The sequence below is a fragment of the Pinus tabuliformis genome, chromosome 6 (genome assembly GCF_031772625.1).
Source record: "Pinus tabuliformis cultivar Carrire ecotype Pingquan chromosome 6, CPIR1, whole genome shotgun sequence".
Taxonomy (NCBI): Eukaryota; Viridiplantae; Streptophyta; class Pinopsida; order Pinales; family Pinaceae; genus Pinus; species Pinus tabuliformis.
In genome coordinates, this window is record NC_142292.1 from 807,898,366 (window position 1) to 807,918,216 (window position 19,851).

The 19,851-nt window shown below is 40.9% G+C and overlaps 1 non-coding gene across 1 annotated transcript; it reads right to left on the bottom strand.

The window, feature by feature from the left end:
• Positions 1–19,505: 19,505 nt before the first annotated feature.
• On the bottom strand, positions 19,506–19,594 carry TRNAS-UGA (transfer RNA serine (anticodon UGA)). Its single transcript has one exon. It is a non-coding gene; the product is annotated as a tRNA-Ser (tRNA).
• Positions 19,595–19,851: the final 257 nt, after the last annotated feature.

Below are 19,851 nucleotides of genomic sequence, written 5' to 3' on the forward strand. Positions count from 1 at the left end.
TAGAAAAAATACAGGCAGACTTTTAAGCTTCACTTTCCTTTCTTTCAACCCAATACTGTGTTTTTAATCCACCACCTTATATAAATATATCATATGCAGAGTGGTTTCCCGAGCCTACCTCTTTTCAAGCTCAAATTTTGAAAAAAATCTTGGATTTTCCTTCTGCAGAGCTTCTCTCTGCCCTTCCTGTAGATAGTGTTCCTGCTCTTGTAGAATGCAGTAGTGCTCCTGTAGAGCCCGATAGGCGGGAGGGTTTTAAAAAACTGGCAGAAAATGACTGGTTCGCTGTTCTAAAGGTGGTAGGTGAGTACTGCAGTTGAAAGATTCGTAAATGGAAATGAAACAAAAGGGTGGTGGAGGCTTAGACCGCACTGTACTTAACTGATGGCATAATCTGCGGTGAGGAGGTGAGGTGGCTGGATGGGTACGTTATCCCCATCTGGACCGTTGGTCCTACGCCAATGTCATTATGGTTCTTCATGTCGCTTGACCGCCATCACCTCCCTTACTCCCGTTATACCCTACCACCACTACTGGCTCTGAATGTTCTCTTCCTGAGTTGACATGCCACACGTGCTGACTGCGTATCTGATCGGTAGTTTGAATTTGACGAGACTCATTTGAATTCCACGAGGGTGTGTGAACTAAACGAGGGTGGACAGTTAGCTGGCCACCAATTTCGTTTAATCGTGACCATTCCCATAGTTCACGCAGTTTTGAAATAATATTTATGCAATCGAGGAATAGGTTTATCCACTTACCTGCTTAGTCGCTGCTGTGCTATGCATGCTTCGGACTTTGGCACTTCATTTCCTCGTTGCTATTGCTGCTGGTGCTCTACATGCTCGACCTTTGGCTTATGCTGATGATGGTTCACTTAGGCTTTGCTCCTTGTATGTTGCATGCATCCTCGTTGCTGACCCTGTCTCTGGAGTATGTTTTTCAAAGGGATCAGCTGCTACAGGAATCTTGCAGGATTTCCTGTAGCTGCTTCTCCTTTTGAAATTCAGGCTGATGTTTGAGCAGGGCTAAAAACTGCTAAAGAAGGTCTCGAATGAAAAGAAATAGTAGCTGGAAGGTATCAGGTAGGAATAAGTAAGAATGATGTTGCTTTATTTGTCATCATTTTTTGTGTTTACAGAGTGAAAGAAATAGAATTTCTGTATTTGTTTATGCAGGGAAAGAAAAAACGAGTGGAAATGTGGGTGTGCAGGGATGAAATGGAGAGTTAGGTGGATGGATGGTGGCAGGGAGGCTCACAGGCCTTCTAGACAAATTTCCAACCCTCGGGTCCTTCTCTGAAATTGATTTTGGCCTTTCTGTAGTTTCTACAGGATCCTCCTGTAGAATACACAAAGTTTCCTGTAGGATGCGAAATTTTTAGAACAAATGAGACCAAGGCTTGAGAAAGGATAACGACGATGGAGGGATGGAATATGAAGGGTGTATGTAGCCTGGCCATGTATTTTTCTTGTGTGACCCTCCTGCAACCTGCAATTCATCCAAAATAAGTTAGGTTTTTTTTTTTGAAACCGCTGGGGTGCCTCCAAGAGGTTTTCACCCTCACTGCCTGCCCTAGGCACCTCCAAGAGGTTTTCACCCAGGGATCTTTATTCCTTTTTTTGTTTTTTTTTTTTTTTTTTGCTGAGGGTGTGGATGGAGTGGAGACAGGGACCTACTCCACTACCAACACTAATTTACCCAGATTCTCAATGAACTCTTGCTTGAAAAGGGGCTTTCTGTAGACCTTCAATCTATGCCCATTGACGAGAATGGGGATGGCTTCTTCATCGATGGTCCAGATAAGGACTGAACCATTGTCATTGAATTTTTCTACTGTATATGGTCCCAACCATCTTTTCCTCAGTTTGCCCTTGAAATATTTGTATCTCGAATCATACAGTAGTGCCCAATCTCCTTGCTGGAATTGTTTTTCTTTGAGGTGTCTGTCATGCCATATTTTTCTTTGAAGTTGGAATACCTCTGAGTGGAGAAGGGCTTGCATTATCTGTTCATCCAATCCATTTAGCTGAAGCAATATTTCCTTTTGTGCATGGCTGAGATCTAGGTCCAGCTGAGCTGCCATTCTTAATGTGTTACATTCAAATTCTATGGACAACAAAGCCTTCTTCCCATGGACCAGCTCATAGGGTGTGAAACCTGTGGTGGTTTTCCAAGTAGTGTTATAGGCCCAGGTGGCCTCAACCAATCGATCTGCCCAATCTTTTTTGCTGTGTCTCACTACCTTAGTCAAAATCCCTTCCAAAGCTCTGTTAGTGACTTCCACCTGTCCATTTGCTTGCAGATGATAAGGGGTGGAAGTTCTGTGCTTAATCTTGTGATGTGTGAGCAGGTCCTCAATCAGATTGGAGGTAAACTGACTTCCTTGATCTGTGACTAATTCTCTTGGATAGCCAAACTTGTAGAAGATATTTTCCCTCAAAAACTCAGCTACTTTTTCTTTTGTTGCTGCTTTGATTGCCTTTGTTTCTGCCCATTTTGTCAGGTAATTTGTGCACACAATGATGTAAGATTTCTGTTTTGAAGGAGGGTTGATAAGACCCACAAAGTCCATGCCCCACTTCTCAAATGGCTCGAAAGTCACTTGAGGTTGCAGGGGCATCTCATCCCTTGGAGTAGGTTTCCCCATCCTTTGGCATCGGTCACATTGGCTGATGTATCTCCTGACATCTTGATGAAGAGTGGGCCAATAGTAACCTGCTTGCAGAATTTTGAAGGCAGTTCTCTTTGCTGCAAAGTGGCCCCCACAGGGCCCATCATGACAAGTTAAGAGGATGCCAAAAACTTCTTCCTCCCTGATACATCGCCTCAAAATCTGATCTGGACCAAGTTTAAAAAGATTGCCCCCAATCCAGGTGAATGGGGCACTTTTCCTCACAATGTTGCTCTTCTCTTTTGAGGACAGGTGTGGCGGAAATTGTGCTGAAACCAAATAGTTTGCTATATCAGCAAACCATGGAGAGAGTACTGAAATAGAAAATAGGTGTTCATCTGGCAGTTGATCATCCACTATTCCTTCTTCACATGTAGGCAGATCTAGTCTAGACAGAAAATCAAAAACAACATTTTCCTTACCTGGCTTATCAATAATGGTCAAATCAAATTGCTGCAATAAAAGTAACCATCTAACGATACAAGAATTTACATCAGGTTTATTCATCAAATACCTAATTGCTACATGATCGATGTGTACGAATGTTTGATAGCTAGTGATGTACTATTTGAACTTGTTTAGTGAATGGACTACAGTCAGGAGCTCTTTTTCGGTTATATTGTAGTTTAATTCTGCCGTAGACAGGTTTTTACTGACAAAATATATGGCATACAACAGCTTCTCTTCAACCTACCCTAAGGCTTCTCCTATAGCTTTTTTTGAGGCATCTGTGTGAATGTGGAAAGGTAGGGCCCAGTTTAGACCTCTCAAGATTGGGGCAGTTATCAGCTTACCTTTCAAGGCATCCAGAGCCTCTTGACAGTTGTCAGTCCATACGAACTCAACATCTTTTCCCAAAAGACCAAACAATGGAGAGGCTAACTTACTAAAATCCTTAATGAATCTTCTATAATACCCTGCTAAGCCTAGAAAACTTCGAACATCTCTTACCTTTTGAGGAGGCGGAACCCTTTGGATGATAGAAATCTTGTTGGGATCCACTTGTAATCCTTACTGAGAAATTTATGACCTAGCACGGTCCCTTCAGTCATCATGAATCCTAATTTTTCAGGACTGAGGGACAGGTTCATTTCATTACACTTGGCTAAAAATTTCCTCAGGTTAGTCAAAGCTTCCTGGAAGTTAGAAAAATAAGGGGTAAACTCATCCATATAGATTTCAACTGAATCATGAACCAGTTCAGCAAATATGCTCAGTACTGCTCTCTGGAAAGTGGCAGGAGCATTGCACAACCCAAAGGGAAGGACCCGGTAGGCAAAGGTACCCCATGGACAAGTGAAAGTGGCCTTATCTTGGTCTTCCGGGCTGATTTGGATCTCGTTGTACTCGCTAAACCCATCTAGGAAGGAAAAAAACTTCTTCCCTGCCAGGCCATCTAACACTTGATCTATGAAAGGCAAAGGGAAATGGTCCTTCTTGCTGGCCTTGTTTAGTTACTGATAATCTACACAGATTCTCCACTTCCCGTTTTTCTTTGGCACTAGCACCAAAGGAGAAACCCATTCGATATCAGAGATGGGGTAGATGAATCCTACATCCAACAAATTTTGCAGTTCTTCTTTGACAATGTCCTTAAGGGCTGGATTCATCCTCCTTTGAGGCTGCTTGACTAGTTTACAGTCTTCTTTAATGTAAATGTGATGAGTATAGACTGAAGGGTGGACTCCCTTCATATTTTTTGGGTTGTGTTATATTCTTTCCACAACTAACCCACGTAGTGAACCGGGGGGTTAGAGGGGGGGCGGAGCCCCCCTTCGTTGCGCCGATTGCGCAGCGGGGGGGTTGAGGGGGGTGGGTAGCCCCCCTCTATGGGGTCCGGGGCAGTGCCCCGGGAAATTTTTTTTTGGACCCTGTATTAGGTTGGGTGAAGATACCTATGGTTTTCGGTCCATGGTTTTGGACGCGATGGTTTTCGGTCCATAGTATTGGATGCTTCGGCATGTATAAATATGTATTGTAACATTGAAAGGAATATAATGAAAAATCAAGCTGGTAGTCCCAGTTTTGGGATCCAGGGGAAAATATCTGTGTATGTGTTTTATGTGTTATGCTATCGCATTGTTTATTTTCTGTGTTTTAGAATTCGTATGCCGGTAATTTTTGTACAGGGTTAAAACCTACATTTGGTATCAAAGCTGTTTTGGCTTCAAGGGGATGCCTTTGTTGCTAAGGGGTTTCGCTCGGGCCTGTGGAAGACCCTGTTTAGTTGGAGATCTGCGAGATTGATTCTGGTGGTGAAAGAAGATGGCGAGCAGCAGAAAGATAGAGATTGAGAAGTTCAATGGTCAGAGTTTTGAGTTGTGGAAACTCAAGATGGAGGATCTGTTGGTGGATAAAGATCAGTGGATCGCGGTAGATCCAGGTACTAAACCAACGGGAGTGATCGATGAAGAATGGAAGAAGTTGGATTAGAAGGCAAAGAGCACAATATGATTGTGTGTCTCAGATTCAGTATTGTTGAATGTATCAGGGGAAGCTACGGCAAAGGCTTTGTGGGACAAGTTAGGGACTTTGTACCAATCTAAGTCTCTGGTGAATAAACTGTTCCCGCGGAAAAAGCTGTATAACCTGAGGATGAAAGATGGAGACTCGATGACAGAGCATCTGAACTCATTTAATACTGTGGTAAGTCAGTTAGCGTCTGTTGATATTTAAAATTTCAGATGAAGATAAGTGCATTAGTTTGTTGTGTTCTCTACCAGATTCGTGGGATAGTTTGGTTATTGCAATAGGTAGCAATGCAACTGCTTTGCAGTTTGATGAAATAGTCTCAGCCTTGTTGACAGAGGAGATGAGACGGAAAAATATGGAGAGCCAGAATGGTGATGCCTTTTCTGTACGAGGACGGTCCTAGAATAGAAACAAAAATAAGTCATCGAGTGGGAGATCTAAATCTCCAGGAAAACCTGTAAAGGTGGTGTGCTGGAAATGCGGAGAGGAAGGGCACTTCAAAAGGGACTGTCAATCTAAAGCTCCTGATAAAGGAAAGGGATCTGATGATGCTCCTTCTGCAGAGGTGAAAACCACCTCAGATGAAGGTGGGCATGTGTAATTGGTTTCTTCAAGTACACATGTAGATCATGAGGCATGGTTGATTGACTCAGGTGCATCCTTTCACTTCACTCCCCATAGAGAGTGGTTCTGCGAGTATGAGAAATACAATGGTGGTGATGCCTTCTTAGGAGATGATAGGAAGGCCAGAATCATTTGTCGTGGAAAAGTAAAGTTGAAGTTGCAAGGTGGAAGGGTTAGAGCACTTCCGGGTGTTCTGCATATTCCTGCATTGGCCAGAAATCTAATTTCGGTAAGTAAGTTGGATGATGCAGGTGTAAAAACAGTGTTCGAGAAGGATACCTGTAAGATGGTTCGGGGAGCACTGGTATTGATGCGGGGAGTTCGGACTGGAACTCTGTACAAGCTACAAGGTAGCACTGTTGTTGATGGGTGCAATAGTTCTATGGTTCCTGAAAGTGGAGCTGAAAATCTAGTGGTCTCTGGAGAGAAGACCATGCTGTGGCATCAAAGGCTTGGAAATATTGGAGAGAAGGGCCTTAAAATACTTCATGGTAAAGGTATGGTATAAGGTATGAGTAATAGCTCTCTGGATTTTGATTTCTGTGAAAATTGTGTATATGGGAAGCAGAATCGGGTGAGTTTCCACTCTGGTGCTAAGAGGGGGAAATAGAAATTAGAGCTTGTGCACAGTGATATGTTTGGACCTATGAAGGTTCCATCATTGGGTAAGTCTGTGTACTATGTATAATTTATAGATGACTTCTCAAGGGATACATGGATATATTTCCTTAAGAAGAAATCTGAAGTCTTTGACAGGTTTAAAGAATTTAAGGCTCTGGTGGAAAATCAGAAAGAGAAGAATATAAAGACGCTGAGGACAGATGATGGTGGAGAGTTTTGCAGCAAGGAATTTGAAGAATTCTGTAAGAAGTGTGGTATAGCACGGCAGAAGACTACTCCATATACACCTCAGAAAAATTGAGTTACAAAAAGAATGAACAAGACGTTGATGGAAAGGGCAAGAAGCATGCTCAGTGGTGCCGGGTTAGGACAGGAATTCTAGGTAGAGGCGGTGGATACTGCATGTTACTTGGTCAACAGGTCACCTTCATCAGCGTTGGAGGATAAGACTCCACAAGAAGTATGGACTGGTAAGAAACCCTCTCTTTCACATATGAGGGTATTCGGATGTGATGCATATGTACATGTTCCAAAGGAGAAATGAACCAAGTCGGATAGTAAATCTGAAAAGTGCATCTTTATTGGGTATAAGGATGGTTTAAAGGGTTATAAGCTTTGGAACCCAGTCACACGGAAGGTTGTGTACAGTCGAGATGTGGTGTTCAGAGAGGTAAAAGATGTTATTAAACATGAAGTCCAACCAAAGGAACCTGAGAAGATAGAGTTTGACCTAAAGGAGGAAGAATCAGACTCTGCAGCAGAGGAGGAATCAGAAGATGAAGAGCCACAAACTCCGGCTTTGAGAAGATCAGTTCGAGAAAGAAGGTAGCCAGAAAGGTATAGTCCTTCTTCTTTCTATTCAAATTTTGCTTTGTCTGTTACTGATGATGATCCCAGAACTGTGAAGGAAGCAGTAGATTTAGAGGATGGAAAACTCTGGAAAGAGGCCATGGTTGATGAAATGGCATCTTTGCACAAAAATGAGGCTTGGAATCTGGTGGAGTTATCGGCTGGAAGGAAACCCATTCGCATCAAATGGGTGTTCAAAAAGAAGACAAATGCAGAAGGGAAGATGGAGAAATACAAAGCTCGGTTGGTAGAAAAAGGTTATTCCCAGGTGCCAGGAATTGATTTTGGTGATATTTTTTCTCCTGTTGCCAAGGTAACTTCTATTAGGTTACTTTTATCTGTTGCTGCTGCTTTTGATTTTGAGGTAGAACAGATGGATGTGAAGACAGCGTTTCTTCATGGGGATTTGGAAGAGGAAACCTACATGAAGCAACCTGAAGGCTTTGTGGTGAAGGGTAAGAAAGAACTGGTATGCAAGTTAAAGAAGTCTCTATATGGGTTAAAACAGTCACCAAGGATGTGGTATCAAAAATTTGATACATTTATACGGGGACTTGGCTTCACCAGAAGCAAAGCAGATCACTGTGTGTATTTTAAATTAATTGGTGACCGTGTTATTTATCTGGTCTTGTATGTGGATGATATGTTGCTGGTTGGAAATGACAAAGAAATTATCCAAGATTTGAAGACCCAATTGTCATCCAAATTCGACATGAAAGATCTTGGTGCTGCAAACTATATTTTGGCCATGGAAATTGAAAGAGATCAGGCAAAGAGGAAGCTCTGGTTAAATCAAAGGAAGTATGTCGAGACAATACTGCAAAGGTTTATTATGCAGGATAGTAAACCGGTGAAGGTTCCTATTCCTGTAGGTGTGAGGTTATCTGTTGAACAGTGTCCCAAGACACAAGAAGAGGAAGAGGACATGTCCCGTGTTCCATATGCGAGTGCAGTTGGTAACCTGATGTATGCAATGGTCTGTACTAGACCAGACATTGCACATGCAGTGGGAGTATTGAGCAGGTTTATGTCAAAACCAGGGAAGGAGCACTGGACAACAGTGAAGCGGGTTTTCAGGTATTTGTGTGGCACTAGTGATTATGGTTTGTGCTACCAAGGAAGACCAGGATTGGACAGAGTGTTGGATATTCGTGGCTTTGTTGATGCAAACTGGGCTGGAGATCTGGATCAGAGAAGATCTACAAGTGGGTATGTGTTTAACCTATTTGGAGGTGCAGTCATTTGGATGAGTAAGAAGGTCTTCAGGGACTCCTCTAAGCAGAACCAACTTTAGAGATTCGGGGTCAAGTGTGCACCTAGCCCTTTTATAACTGAGTTGAAACCTCTCTTCATAGTCTTCTAAAGATTCATCACTTCCCATGGTCATTCGAAAGATTTCTTCCTTTGTATCCTTTGACCTACAGTAGTCCCGATATTTGTTGTTAAAGGCTTGCTGCATCTGAGCCCAAGTTGTGATACTGTTTCCAGGTAACCCCATGAACAAGTGTAATGCTGCATCCATGAGGGTAGAGGGAAATATTTTCAACTTCTACTCATCTTCTGCATAGTCATAGGTTCGATAGAGAACAACAAAATCAAACAAGAAGGTATCAAGGTCTTTGGCAGTCAATCCATGGAAGTGAGGTAAGGCTGAGGGACTTATGTTTTTCATCTTTGTGTCCCCACTGGTCTCTTGGATAGGAAAGGCACCTTCTATTCTTTCCCCATTTCCTCTAACGTTACTGTTTTCAGCCATGGTCTCAAGAGGAATGGTTTCTTACTCTTCTTATGTTATAGGATCTTCGTATATCTCTGGAGGTTAACCTATAGGTTCTTCTGGATCACTGCCACCAAAGAAGAGAGAAGGGTGACTTAGTGGTGTGGTGGGGGTGTTGAGTAGGAATTTTCCTGAATTGTCTCTGTTCCTACGAGGCATGAAAGGAAATCTCTTTTTGGGTGATTTTTGTGTTTCATTTTCTTCTTGTACCTGCAAAAACTAAAATGGATTGAACAACAAATTGCAACTAACTAAAATAAACCTTGCTGAAATGAAATTACAGAATTGAAATGAAAGCAGGAAATGCCTAATTTATGCTTGTTGAAATGAAATTGCAGAATTGAAATGAAAGCAGGAAATGTCTAATTTACGCTTGCTGAAATGAAATTATAAAATTGAAATGAAAGCAGGAAATGTCTAATTTATTCTTGCTGAAATGAAATTGCAGAATTGAAATGAAAGCAGGAAATGTCTAATCTACTTTTGCAGAAAGGAAATTGCAGAATTGAAATGAAACAACTACTCTACTTAGTGTTGTGGGGGAGCGCCCCCCTCGATCCCGCTCCCAATCTATGCTCTGGGTGGGAGCGACTCGGGACCGCGCTCCTAAAAAGGGAGTGATTTCGGGAGCACACTCCCTAAATTTCTTTCGCTCCTGCCTTTTCAAGAGCGTTTTCGGGAGCGTTTTGCCTTTTTTGCAATTTTTTTTTGTAGTAATGTTCAAAATACATTTTTTTTTGAAAGAAAAAATAATTTTTGAGTGGGGCAGCTTCATGATCCGGATGTTTGAGAGTGGTTCCAGCCTCATTGGATTTCATATGGAAAAAGTAGAATTTTAGATTTCATTCAAAATCAAGCAGACTTATCAGTTTTTCAGGATTTCAAGATTGGGGGATTGCAATGTTTCCATTGAATTTTGTCATGTATTAGGGTATGTAACTCATATTTAATCAAGAGCACCAATCCCTCTATGTACCTTGATGTTAGTGACATTGGTTGTTGAACTCCTCTATCATGACCCTCCTAAAAATTTATGCATCACTCAAACAAAATCTTGACTTGACATGCTATGATTTTTCTATCTTATGTTAATGCTTAGAGGATATTAATGACAAAGATCCCTATATAGATACAGAGGTAATGACAAAGATACCTCTGGATATTAATGCTTAGAGGGTGATATTAATGACAAAGATCTTGATTTTCCAACAAGACTAAAAAATTAGACATTTCTCATGGTGGCAAGAGGCCCAAGCATAAGAAATAGATAATAGATTTACTTATCTTTTCTAATTTCTTGTAGTTTTTATAACTATTGACTCTTTCATATTTATTATGATATTTTTTTAAACAATATATGACAATTTAAGCATGAAGTTGGCAATTATAACTCATTAGTAATGAATTATGAATATGATGCTTCATGAAAGTTGAAAGTTGTTTCATTTCATTTCATGTTAGATATTATTTGTTGTAATGGTTACACTTAGCTTACAAGTACAACTTTGGTGATCAATGATGATAAATGTTATATATTGAATTTTGAAAGCTTGAAACTTTAAGATTGATGAATCATGAGACTCAATATGTTGTATGTTACGATGTTACTAACTTGTGGACGTGGTTGATGAAGATTATAACTTCTAGATGATTGTTGTTATATGGTTCAATCTATGTTTTTTTTTTTATGTTTTTTATATCTAATTCATTAATATACATGTTTTTGTTGACATATATGTAGCAAAATATAAAAAATATAATATATATATATATATATATATATATAAAATGCTCCGGGATTCGCTCCCAAACCGGGAGCTTTTGAAAATGTCACTCCCGCTCCCATTTTCGCTCTCGCTCCCCGCTTTCGCTCCTACTCCCAAGTAACACTGACTCTACTCTTGCTGAAATAAACTATTTAGCAGAATGTTGCAGTAGAAAATAGAAGAAAAGCAGTAATCATAAAATACTCTGACGCTTCCCCAGCAACGGTGCCAAAAATATGGTGAGCTTGAGTATTGTAGCAATGATGCTTCAACTCTTGGGGCTCCCTACTTTACTTTTATCAACCCAGTAGTTCGTAACAAACTTGGAAGCGACGATGCTATATGCACAAGTACTAGCTCTTATTGTAGGCTGTCACTTGATCAGCTGGCACAAGTTCACTAGGAGCTTAAGCCAACTTCTATGAGTTCTCAGAAGAATATTTTAACTGTGATGGAAGAAAGCTAACTCAAAAGAGGCTATTCTACTTGCAGAAAGAGAATGAAAACTGAAAGGAAACACAAACCCTAGCAAACCCTAGTTTTACCCACTAACCCTACTTTTGCGAGAAAAGAGATGGAAAATACTGAAATGGATGCCATTGACTACTGAGGTGTTGAGGGGTCTAGGAATCTGTCAATGACGATTAGGAATGAAGGAGATGGTTGGATTTGTTCAAAGGTCAAGAAAGCAATTTTGCACAAAACCGCAAAAATTAGGGCAGTTTGGCGAAATGAGGCGAATGAGTGGGGAAATCTTGAGAGATGAACTGGTACAGGCTATGCTATGGAGGAATGATAAGCTGGAGTGTTCTACAAGTGAGCTGCACACTTACTCTTCAAAACTGACCCAAGCAAGAACTGAAAAACAAAGTTTTGCCTATTTTGACCTAGAATCTGACCTAAAAACAGAAAAATGCTTAACAGAACTTTATGAATAGAAAATTATGTGAGAAAGCCATGGTAAATGAAAAAAAAAGGATCTAAGCATGTGAATCCAACTGATATCAACTTCTCCAACTCGAAATCTCACACTAGCAATTGCATTGGAAAGCAAAAACAATGTTTTTGGTGGAAGCAATAGTGCCTTGATCTCAAATCATGGTCCGAAGGAGGAAGAAAGGAGATCAAGGCCTGCTTGGTAGCATTTTTGAATCTTTTTTCTATTTTTGCAGCAAACTATCTAGTCAACCTGAAGCAAGAACAATTATTCTAACCATCAAAAGAAACCTAATTAATAAAGCAAGATTTAACCTAAACAACAGAAATTATCTAATGAATACAAGAAAAAAACATAGAAATACACAAAGGAGGTGCTGGGAAACTTGGGTTGGGACCTAACCCAAGAGCTTCAGCCCTCTAAGAAAGATTAGTGCTGGTTCAAAATTGGATTCATCTTCATTTATAAAAAAAAAATAGCAGTTACATCACAAAATTGTCTTCAAAAAGAGCTCGAAAATGAGCTGAGTACAAGGCTGCACAAAAGTGCGAAAATCTACTATGAAATGGATAACCTACTGAGGCTTGAAGCCTTCTTATTTATACAAGTGGGGACTCCCAACAGTCCTCCTAAACTTAAGGAACTTGGCTGCCTAAAACTGAAGATAACAACCACTTTACTAGACTTGCTCCGCTGCCCCTTGGAATCATCATTGTGGGCCTTTGTACTTCGAGCTGCTGATGTAGAACTCGAGGAAGGGGTCATTAATGAAGGAGACACCTCTCTTATAAGTCCTCAATCCTTTTTCCTCGAGTTTGGCTGCCAATCTGCTCATAAATGCCTTGTCCTTGTCCAAAAAATGTCCAAAAATCTGCAATAAACACTTATTAGACTATGTGGCAAAGTGACTATCCCCATTCACTCTTTTGACATAAATATATTCCAAAACATGCACAAAACTATTGAGAATGGTGGATTAAATGAAAATAATAGGTAGAATGAGCCCATATAGTTACCCATTTCTGGAGCTCATCACCAATAGTCACCTATCTTCGCAAACTTCGGCTGCGCATCCAATCCAATGTTTACCTGTCTAGTATTCAAAGGATATGTTATGTCAGGGATTGCTGCTTTGGGTCCTTCAAATTCATGCTATTCCTCATGTTAGTGTCAGCCTTTCCAGCCTTCCTCCAGTGATCAAACATGCTCTTACAAAGTGATTTTAAGATGTCAAGGTCAAATTTTGTCATTTCAATGAGTCTTCAAGCAAAATTTGGTCACTAGGCATTAGGTCTAGGGTTTGCTTTTACTCCTGTCAAAGTTGTCCAAATTTTGGTCCATGTCATCATTCAGTTGAGTGTACCATCATTCAGAGGGTTGTCATCATAATGTCACGTTCCAATGGATCATTTTACACCTTGTTCATGCTTCAGTTGCGCCTAGGTAAGGCCATTTCCCTCTCCTAGGGTTTTGAAGGCAATTTATCTTGGATGGTCAAATCATCAACTAAACTTATATCCTGATGTTCATACACCTTCCCCTATCCTTAATGTACCTTATTAAACACTTCCCATCACTGAGATCCCTCAAATTCCTCATTTTCACACAAACCCTAGTTTCTTGCTACAACTTGGCAATTTTCTAGGTTGGGCCTGTGTTTAGCCCTTTTGGACCCCTCCCATCACTCAATTTTTGAGATTCCACTTTCTCCTACTTGCTAGCATCCCTCCCCACCTAGCAAAATTTCCTCAAGAATTTAGAAGCCCCCTATCCCCTTCATTTAGCTTCATTTCGACAAATCCCCTGTTCCACACATCGAGATAGGTTTCACTCAAATGATGTTTCTGAGAAATAAAAGATGAATTTGGGAAAACCGAGAGATGTTTTTGTCCAAAATAGGCCAGAGGGAGGTTCTTAATAAGTTTTCATTTCAAATATTTTCATCGTCATATGGATGGATTATGACTTTTCTTCAAAACTTTGTTTTGAAGACAAGTCGACATTTCGTTTTTTGTAATAATTTTCAAAAATTTTCAGTTCTTGAATTCTTCAGGCGCAGCCCTGGTCTCCTTTGCCAAATTCCATGTCAGATATTCCTCCAAAAAATTTCCAAGAATTTCATCATTTCAACCAAAAAATCAAGGAGGAAACAAAAAGACAGAGTTGTATTAATTGTGAAAAAATTCCAATTTCAAAACATTATAAAAATGGGTTTTGGAGAATCAAAAATCAAATCCATGTCTCCATGTCTTTATAAAGATAATTCCATGAGGATCAATGTCATTTTACATGCTAAGGTCAAAGGGAAGAATTTCAAAGAAAATTGGGTGAGCAAGTGAGTAACTTGGGTGAAATTAGAGGAAGCTTGGCCGGCGTGATGCATACAACAGGTGGCGTGACGCACTAGGAGAAATTACCCAGTGTAAATTTACATAGGCGCGGCGCACTGAAACGGCGCGGCGCACTGGGTATGTGGCGCGGTGCATACATCTGAAAGCCCGAAATTGTTTCAAATTTCACCAATTTTCTCATAACTTGCGTGGATTTTCCAGGTAGTGTTGCTATTTTGATATTTCATCCAATGTTGTGATTAGTGATGGTGGTTTATGGATGACAATGGGTGAACACATATATCAAACCCTCCTTCGATAAACATAAGCAAACTTGCTGTCAGGGTTTTAGAACTCACTGTTTTGCCACCAAAATCATTTCTCCTTACCATTGTTCCCTTGTCTTCACCAATCCCTAATTCCCTATAACCTAAGTTCATTATCCCTTCTCCTACATGCTCTGTCCCAAATCCTCCAACCTCACACCTCAAACCCTATACAACAATTCCAAACCCTAAACCCTATTCCCATACATAAATCACTCAAACCCTCTCCCATATTTCCCTATTAAATTTCTCCCAATAATTCCCATTCCTCATTATTATTTCCCCTTCCTAATAGTCCCTGTTTCATTTGTTTTTTTTTTTCCTTTGGTGGCAGAATTTGCTGGCAGACTTTGTACTCTAAAGAGCAGTCAAAACAGTTTTCATACAGCAGTATATTTTTCTCTAAGGCAGTTGAAAAACAACAGTAATGGCATCTGAGCATTCATCGGACTATGAAGTGGAAACCCAAAGTGACTAACCCTTGGAAGAACAGGCACCCCGGAGGCCTCATAAAGGTGGCAGACATGTTAGAGAAGAACCAACCACCCTTACAGAATTGCAGGCCTGCCCTCTTGCTATGTTGTGTTTTCAGCATCAGTCATGCTATGAGTTTTGTCAAAAGGTGGCTAGTGTTCAATTTCATCATGAACTGGCTCATCTATTTGTGCTGCACTTACATGGAGATCAAGCTACCTTAGCCGGTGTCACCTTCACACTTACACCAGAATCTGTCTCATTAGCAACTGGCATACCGAACATTGGAGAACCATGGCACAAGAAGAAGAAGATTGACCGGCAGCATTATGAGCTATACATTAAAACCGGTTTCTTGAGGCAGCTCAAGAGAGTGTTTCCATTTCGATATCTGAAAGATGAATATGCTCCACTAATGAAATTGATCATGAAATATTTCAGCTGTGAGGGACGGTTCTCTCGTCTTTATGCTTATCACATCAAGTTGCTCATGCATTTCACCATGGTGCGGATGATGAACATCCCGTATTTCATTTGCCGGAACATATAGAGGATGACCACACTTGTGCAGCATAAAACCCCTCCGCAGCAACTTAACAGTGTTTATCATTTTGCTCTTATTAAGATTTTGGTGGTTCATCAGCTTGGATTACGGGGACACTTGGGATTGCTTTGGCATATTATTGTACATTCTATCTCTGCATTTTTGGCTAAGAAAAGACCAGGGTTTTGCAGCACTGTTTGGGATCCATGTGGCTTTATGTTTTGATGGTGTGCTTCTCTGAGTAATTGTAAGTTCATTAGTGTTATGTGTATCATTTTCCTCTCTTTTCTTCCGAATTTGAACAAATGAGTGATTAAGGTGGAACCCATTAACTGTTATGCTCTGCCTTTGAATTTGTTTAAATTTCCATGTTTTCATCTGTTTAAGAAGAATTCTTGAAACTCTCTTGCTCTCCTTAGCTCCTCACCAGTCCGATCTATTAATTCACTCAATTTAAAAGCATCAAAATGATTGCCTTCCTTGCCCCAATCAGAACTTTGCAGAAACTGTGCCTCATCCCCGAGCCCAATTTTCCTTTCCCTGTTTCCAACACAAAACCCCCAAAAACTCACAACAAACCCTTGTACTTAATACCTAGCCTAAAATAAGTTGCTAAATCAGTCATCTCTAGCCCCATTGATTATCTTTCGCTGAGATTGACCCGGAGAGAGCCCTCTCCTGTCCTCGTAGGGCTAGCTACGAGGCTAAGCATGGTTTGATGTGGACCTAAAACCTTGTCTTTTCAGCCTGAGACAAATCTAGGCTCTAACATAGTGGTGACCATACTGGGGAAGAAAATGGTTTGCTTGTTGATGTCATTTGTTTTATAAGTTACAGACGGAGCCTGAAGTTATGCCAGGTAGCCTAAGATTAGCTTTTATTACAGTCATCTCGAGCCCCATCGATTATCTTTTGCCGAGATTGACCAGGAGAGAGCCCTCTCCTGTCCCCGTAGGGCTAGCTACGAGGCTGAGCGTGGTTTGATGTGGACCTAGAACCTTGTATTTTCAGCCTGAGGCAAATCTAGGCTCTAACACCTCAGACTCCGAAATGTTGATATTTCTAGGTTCATCTTCTTCTTCTTCTATGGTCACGTTATAGCATTCCAATGCATGGCGCAACTGTATATTCCAGTCTGGTTGAACCCATTCTACTGGTTCCTCAGGAATTCTAAAGATTGCAGCCTTAATTTCTTGGAGTGCCTCATCAATACATTCAAAGCCATCCTCAAAGCTGAAGGTCAACATGAAACTTTCCCTTAGGATAGCCCATTCGGCTGTCCCATGGCGCAACTCAATTTCGAGGTACCAGTTCATCGAAATGGTGTCAAAGTGTGACAAAAGATGTGCACCCATTCAGGTTGAGGTTCCTCTCCCCAAGATTTAGTCCACCGCGCCAAATGCTCATGCGGATCATCTTTTCTTATGTATTTCTCAGTAATACAGGTATTAGCATACCCGTAACTTAGCTTCATCATTCTCCTTTATTCTTTCCAATCAATGAATCTGTCTTTATGGGTACCCTAACAACAGTCCTACATAGTGCGTAATACCAGATCTAGTTCCTGGAACTGATGCTATTTTGGCACCTCCCTTTCAAACTTATCCAAAAACAAGTTAACATCATCTAAACCATCATAATGAGGTAGATTTCGTACCTCTGTGGATATGCAACAAAGTGATTTTTTCAACATGTTGCAGTGTAGAGAGGAGACTTCGTGTAACCTGTTATGCCAATGCTCAAGTTCTTCATCAGAATCTGAGGTGCAGAAGCTATATCTATCCCATGTAATTCGTCCATCTGTTGTAGGATTGATCCTATCCTCATCACGCATAGTGATATTATATATTTGGTCCAGATCATCCTATTCTTCATAATCGCGGACTAGTTCCTTGTATCACGCACCTTCAGTTGGATCCAATGGAATAATAAATCAGAGTGTCTTCCTCTCAAATATCATCCTGTGCTTCTTAATATTAATGACCACATCCATGTCGAAGGCCCAATCAATGCCCAATAGTGTAGGGTAAGGATTACTATAGTCCAATATCTAGGTCACTTCAAAGTCGGCCAAGGCGCTCGCTCCTTCAATATCCACCGTAACCATATACAGGTGCCCCATAGGAATGATTTTTTATTGATTTTCCCTTCGTAGTTGGATAGGAGACCACTGCAATGCATGTCTTCCCATTCTCTCCCAAGTCTGTTTTGGTATCACATTCGCGTCAGATACTAGATCGATAATTACCTAATCCATTTCGTACTCTCCAATCTGCGCTGTTAGCCTCATTTTGCGACCTGTTCGTTTCTTGCTTTTGCTCAATTTTTCACAACGTGCTGTTATGGAGGTGTCTTAACCTTACCTATACACTTACGTGCCTATGATTTTGTTTCCCAGGAGATCCGTGCAGCAGAAGATCCTGAATCTGAGACTTTCTACACAAAAAATATTCTCCTGAACGAAGGTATTCGTGCTTGGATGGCGGCTCAAGATCAGCCTCATGAAAACCTTATATTCCCTGAGGAGGTCCTACCCCGTGGAAACGCTCTTTAATGGAACTATAGCTTTAGCTGGTCGTGATCAAGAAACCACTGGTTTCGCTTGGTGGGCCGGTAATGCCCGACTTATCAATTTGTCGGGTAAATTGCTTGGGGCTCACGTGGCTCATGCCGGATTAATTGTATTCTGGGCCGGAGCAATGAACCTATTCGAAGTGGCTCATTTCGTACCGGAAAAACCTATGTATGAACAAGGATTGATTCTGCTTCCCCATCTAGCTACTCTAGGATGGGGAGTCGGTCCTGGTGGGGAAATCGTGGACACTTTTCCATATTTTGTATCTGGGGTACTTCACTTAATTTCTTCTGCGGTTTTAGGTTTTGGTGGTATTTATCATGCACTCATAGGACCCGAAACTTTAGAAGAATCTTTTCCATTCTTTGGCTATGTATGGAAAGATAGAAACAAAATGACCACAATTTTGGGTATTCACCTAATCTTGCTAGGTGTTGGTGCTTTTCTTCCAGTGCTAAAAGCTTTGTATTTTGGAGGTGTATATGATACTTGGGCTCCCGGCGGTGGAGATGTAAGAAAAATTACGAACCCGACACTTAACCCAAGTGCTATATTTGGTTATTTACTGAAATCTCCTTTCGGAGGAGAAGGATGGATCGTTAGCGTGGACAATCTAGAAGATGTAATTGGAGGACATGTATGGTTAGGTTCCATTTGTATCTTCGGTGGTATCTGGCATATCTTAACCAAACCTTTTGCATGGGCTCGCCGTGCATTCGTATGGTCCAGAGAAGCTTATTTGTCCTATAGTTTAGCGGCTCTATCCCTCTTTGGTTTTATTGCTTGTTGTTTTGTTTGGTTCAACAATACCGTTTATCCCAGTGAATTTTATGGGCCCACCGGCCCAGAAGCCTCTCAAGCTCAAGCGTTTACTTTTTTAGTTAGAGACCAACGTCTTGGAGCTAGTGTGGGGTCTGCCCAAGGACCTACTAGTTTAGGTAAATACCTTATGCGTTCTCCGACTGGAGAAATTATCTTTGGAGGGGAAACGATGCGTTTTTGGGATCTCCGTGCTCCTTGGTTGGAACCCCTAAGGGGCCCTAATGGTTTGGATCTGAGCAAGTTGAGAAAAGACATACAGCCTTGGCAGGAACGACGTTCAGCAGAATATATGACTCATGCTCCTTTAGGTTCTTTAAATTCTGTGGGTGGTGTAGCTACCGAAATCAATGCGGTGAATTATGTCTCTCCCCGAAGTTGGTTATCCACCTCCCATTTCGTTCTAGGATTTTTCTTCTTCGTAGGTCATTTGTGGCATGCGGGAAGGGCTCGTGCAGCTGCAGCAGGATTTGAGAAAGGGATTGATCGTGATTTCGAACCTGTCCTTTCCATGACTCCTCTTAACTGAAACAATAGATCAAACCAGATGGAAGAAAAATCGATTCAATTTCATTACATCTATCTCCCATATCGGCGGGATAGGAGTCTTTTCAAATACTCTTTTTCCAACTGGATCCTTGTAGCTCGGCTATATACAGCCGAGCTATTCTCTTTTTTTTTTTATTGGACCGGTAAATGCAATTGTTGAAAAACAAAAGGAGAGAGAGGGATTCGAACCCTCGATAGTTTTTTTTATCTATACCGGTTTTCAAGACCGGAGCCATTAACCACTCGGCCATCTCTCCCGGGGACAACTTCTATTCTACCCCTTCGTATAATCCCTAACTATAAGCATAAAGTCGGGTCGATACCAACTATACCTGTGACATATGATGATTTTTCATCATCTGGAATGGAAAAAAAAGAAACGAATTTCCCTCTCCTCTCACACTCAAATATCAAATTGAAAAAGTTTGAAAGCTCGATCAATTTATGGTCAAATCCTTTCCATAGTGCATTTGATCAGAATTGAAAATTGGGGATCGGATGGTATAGTCTATTC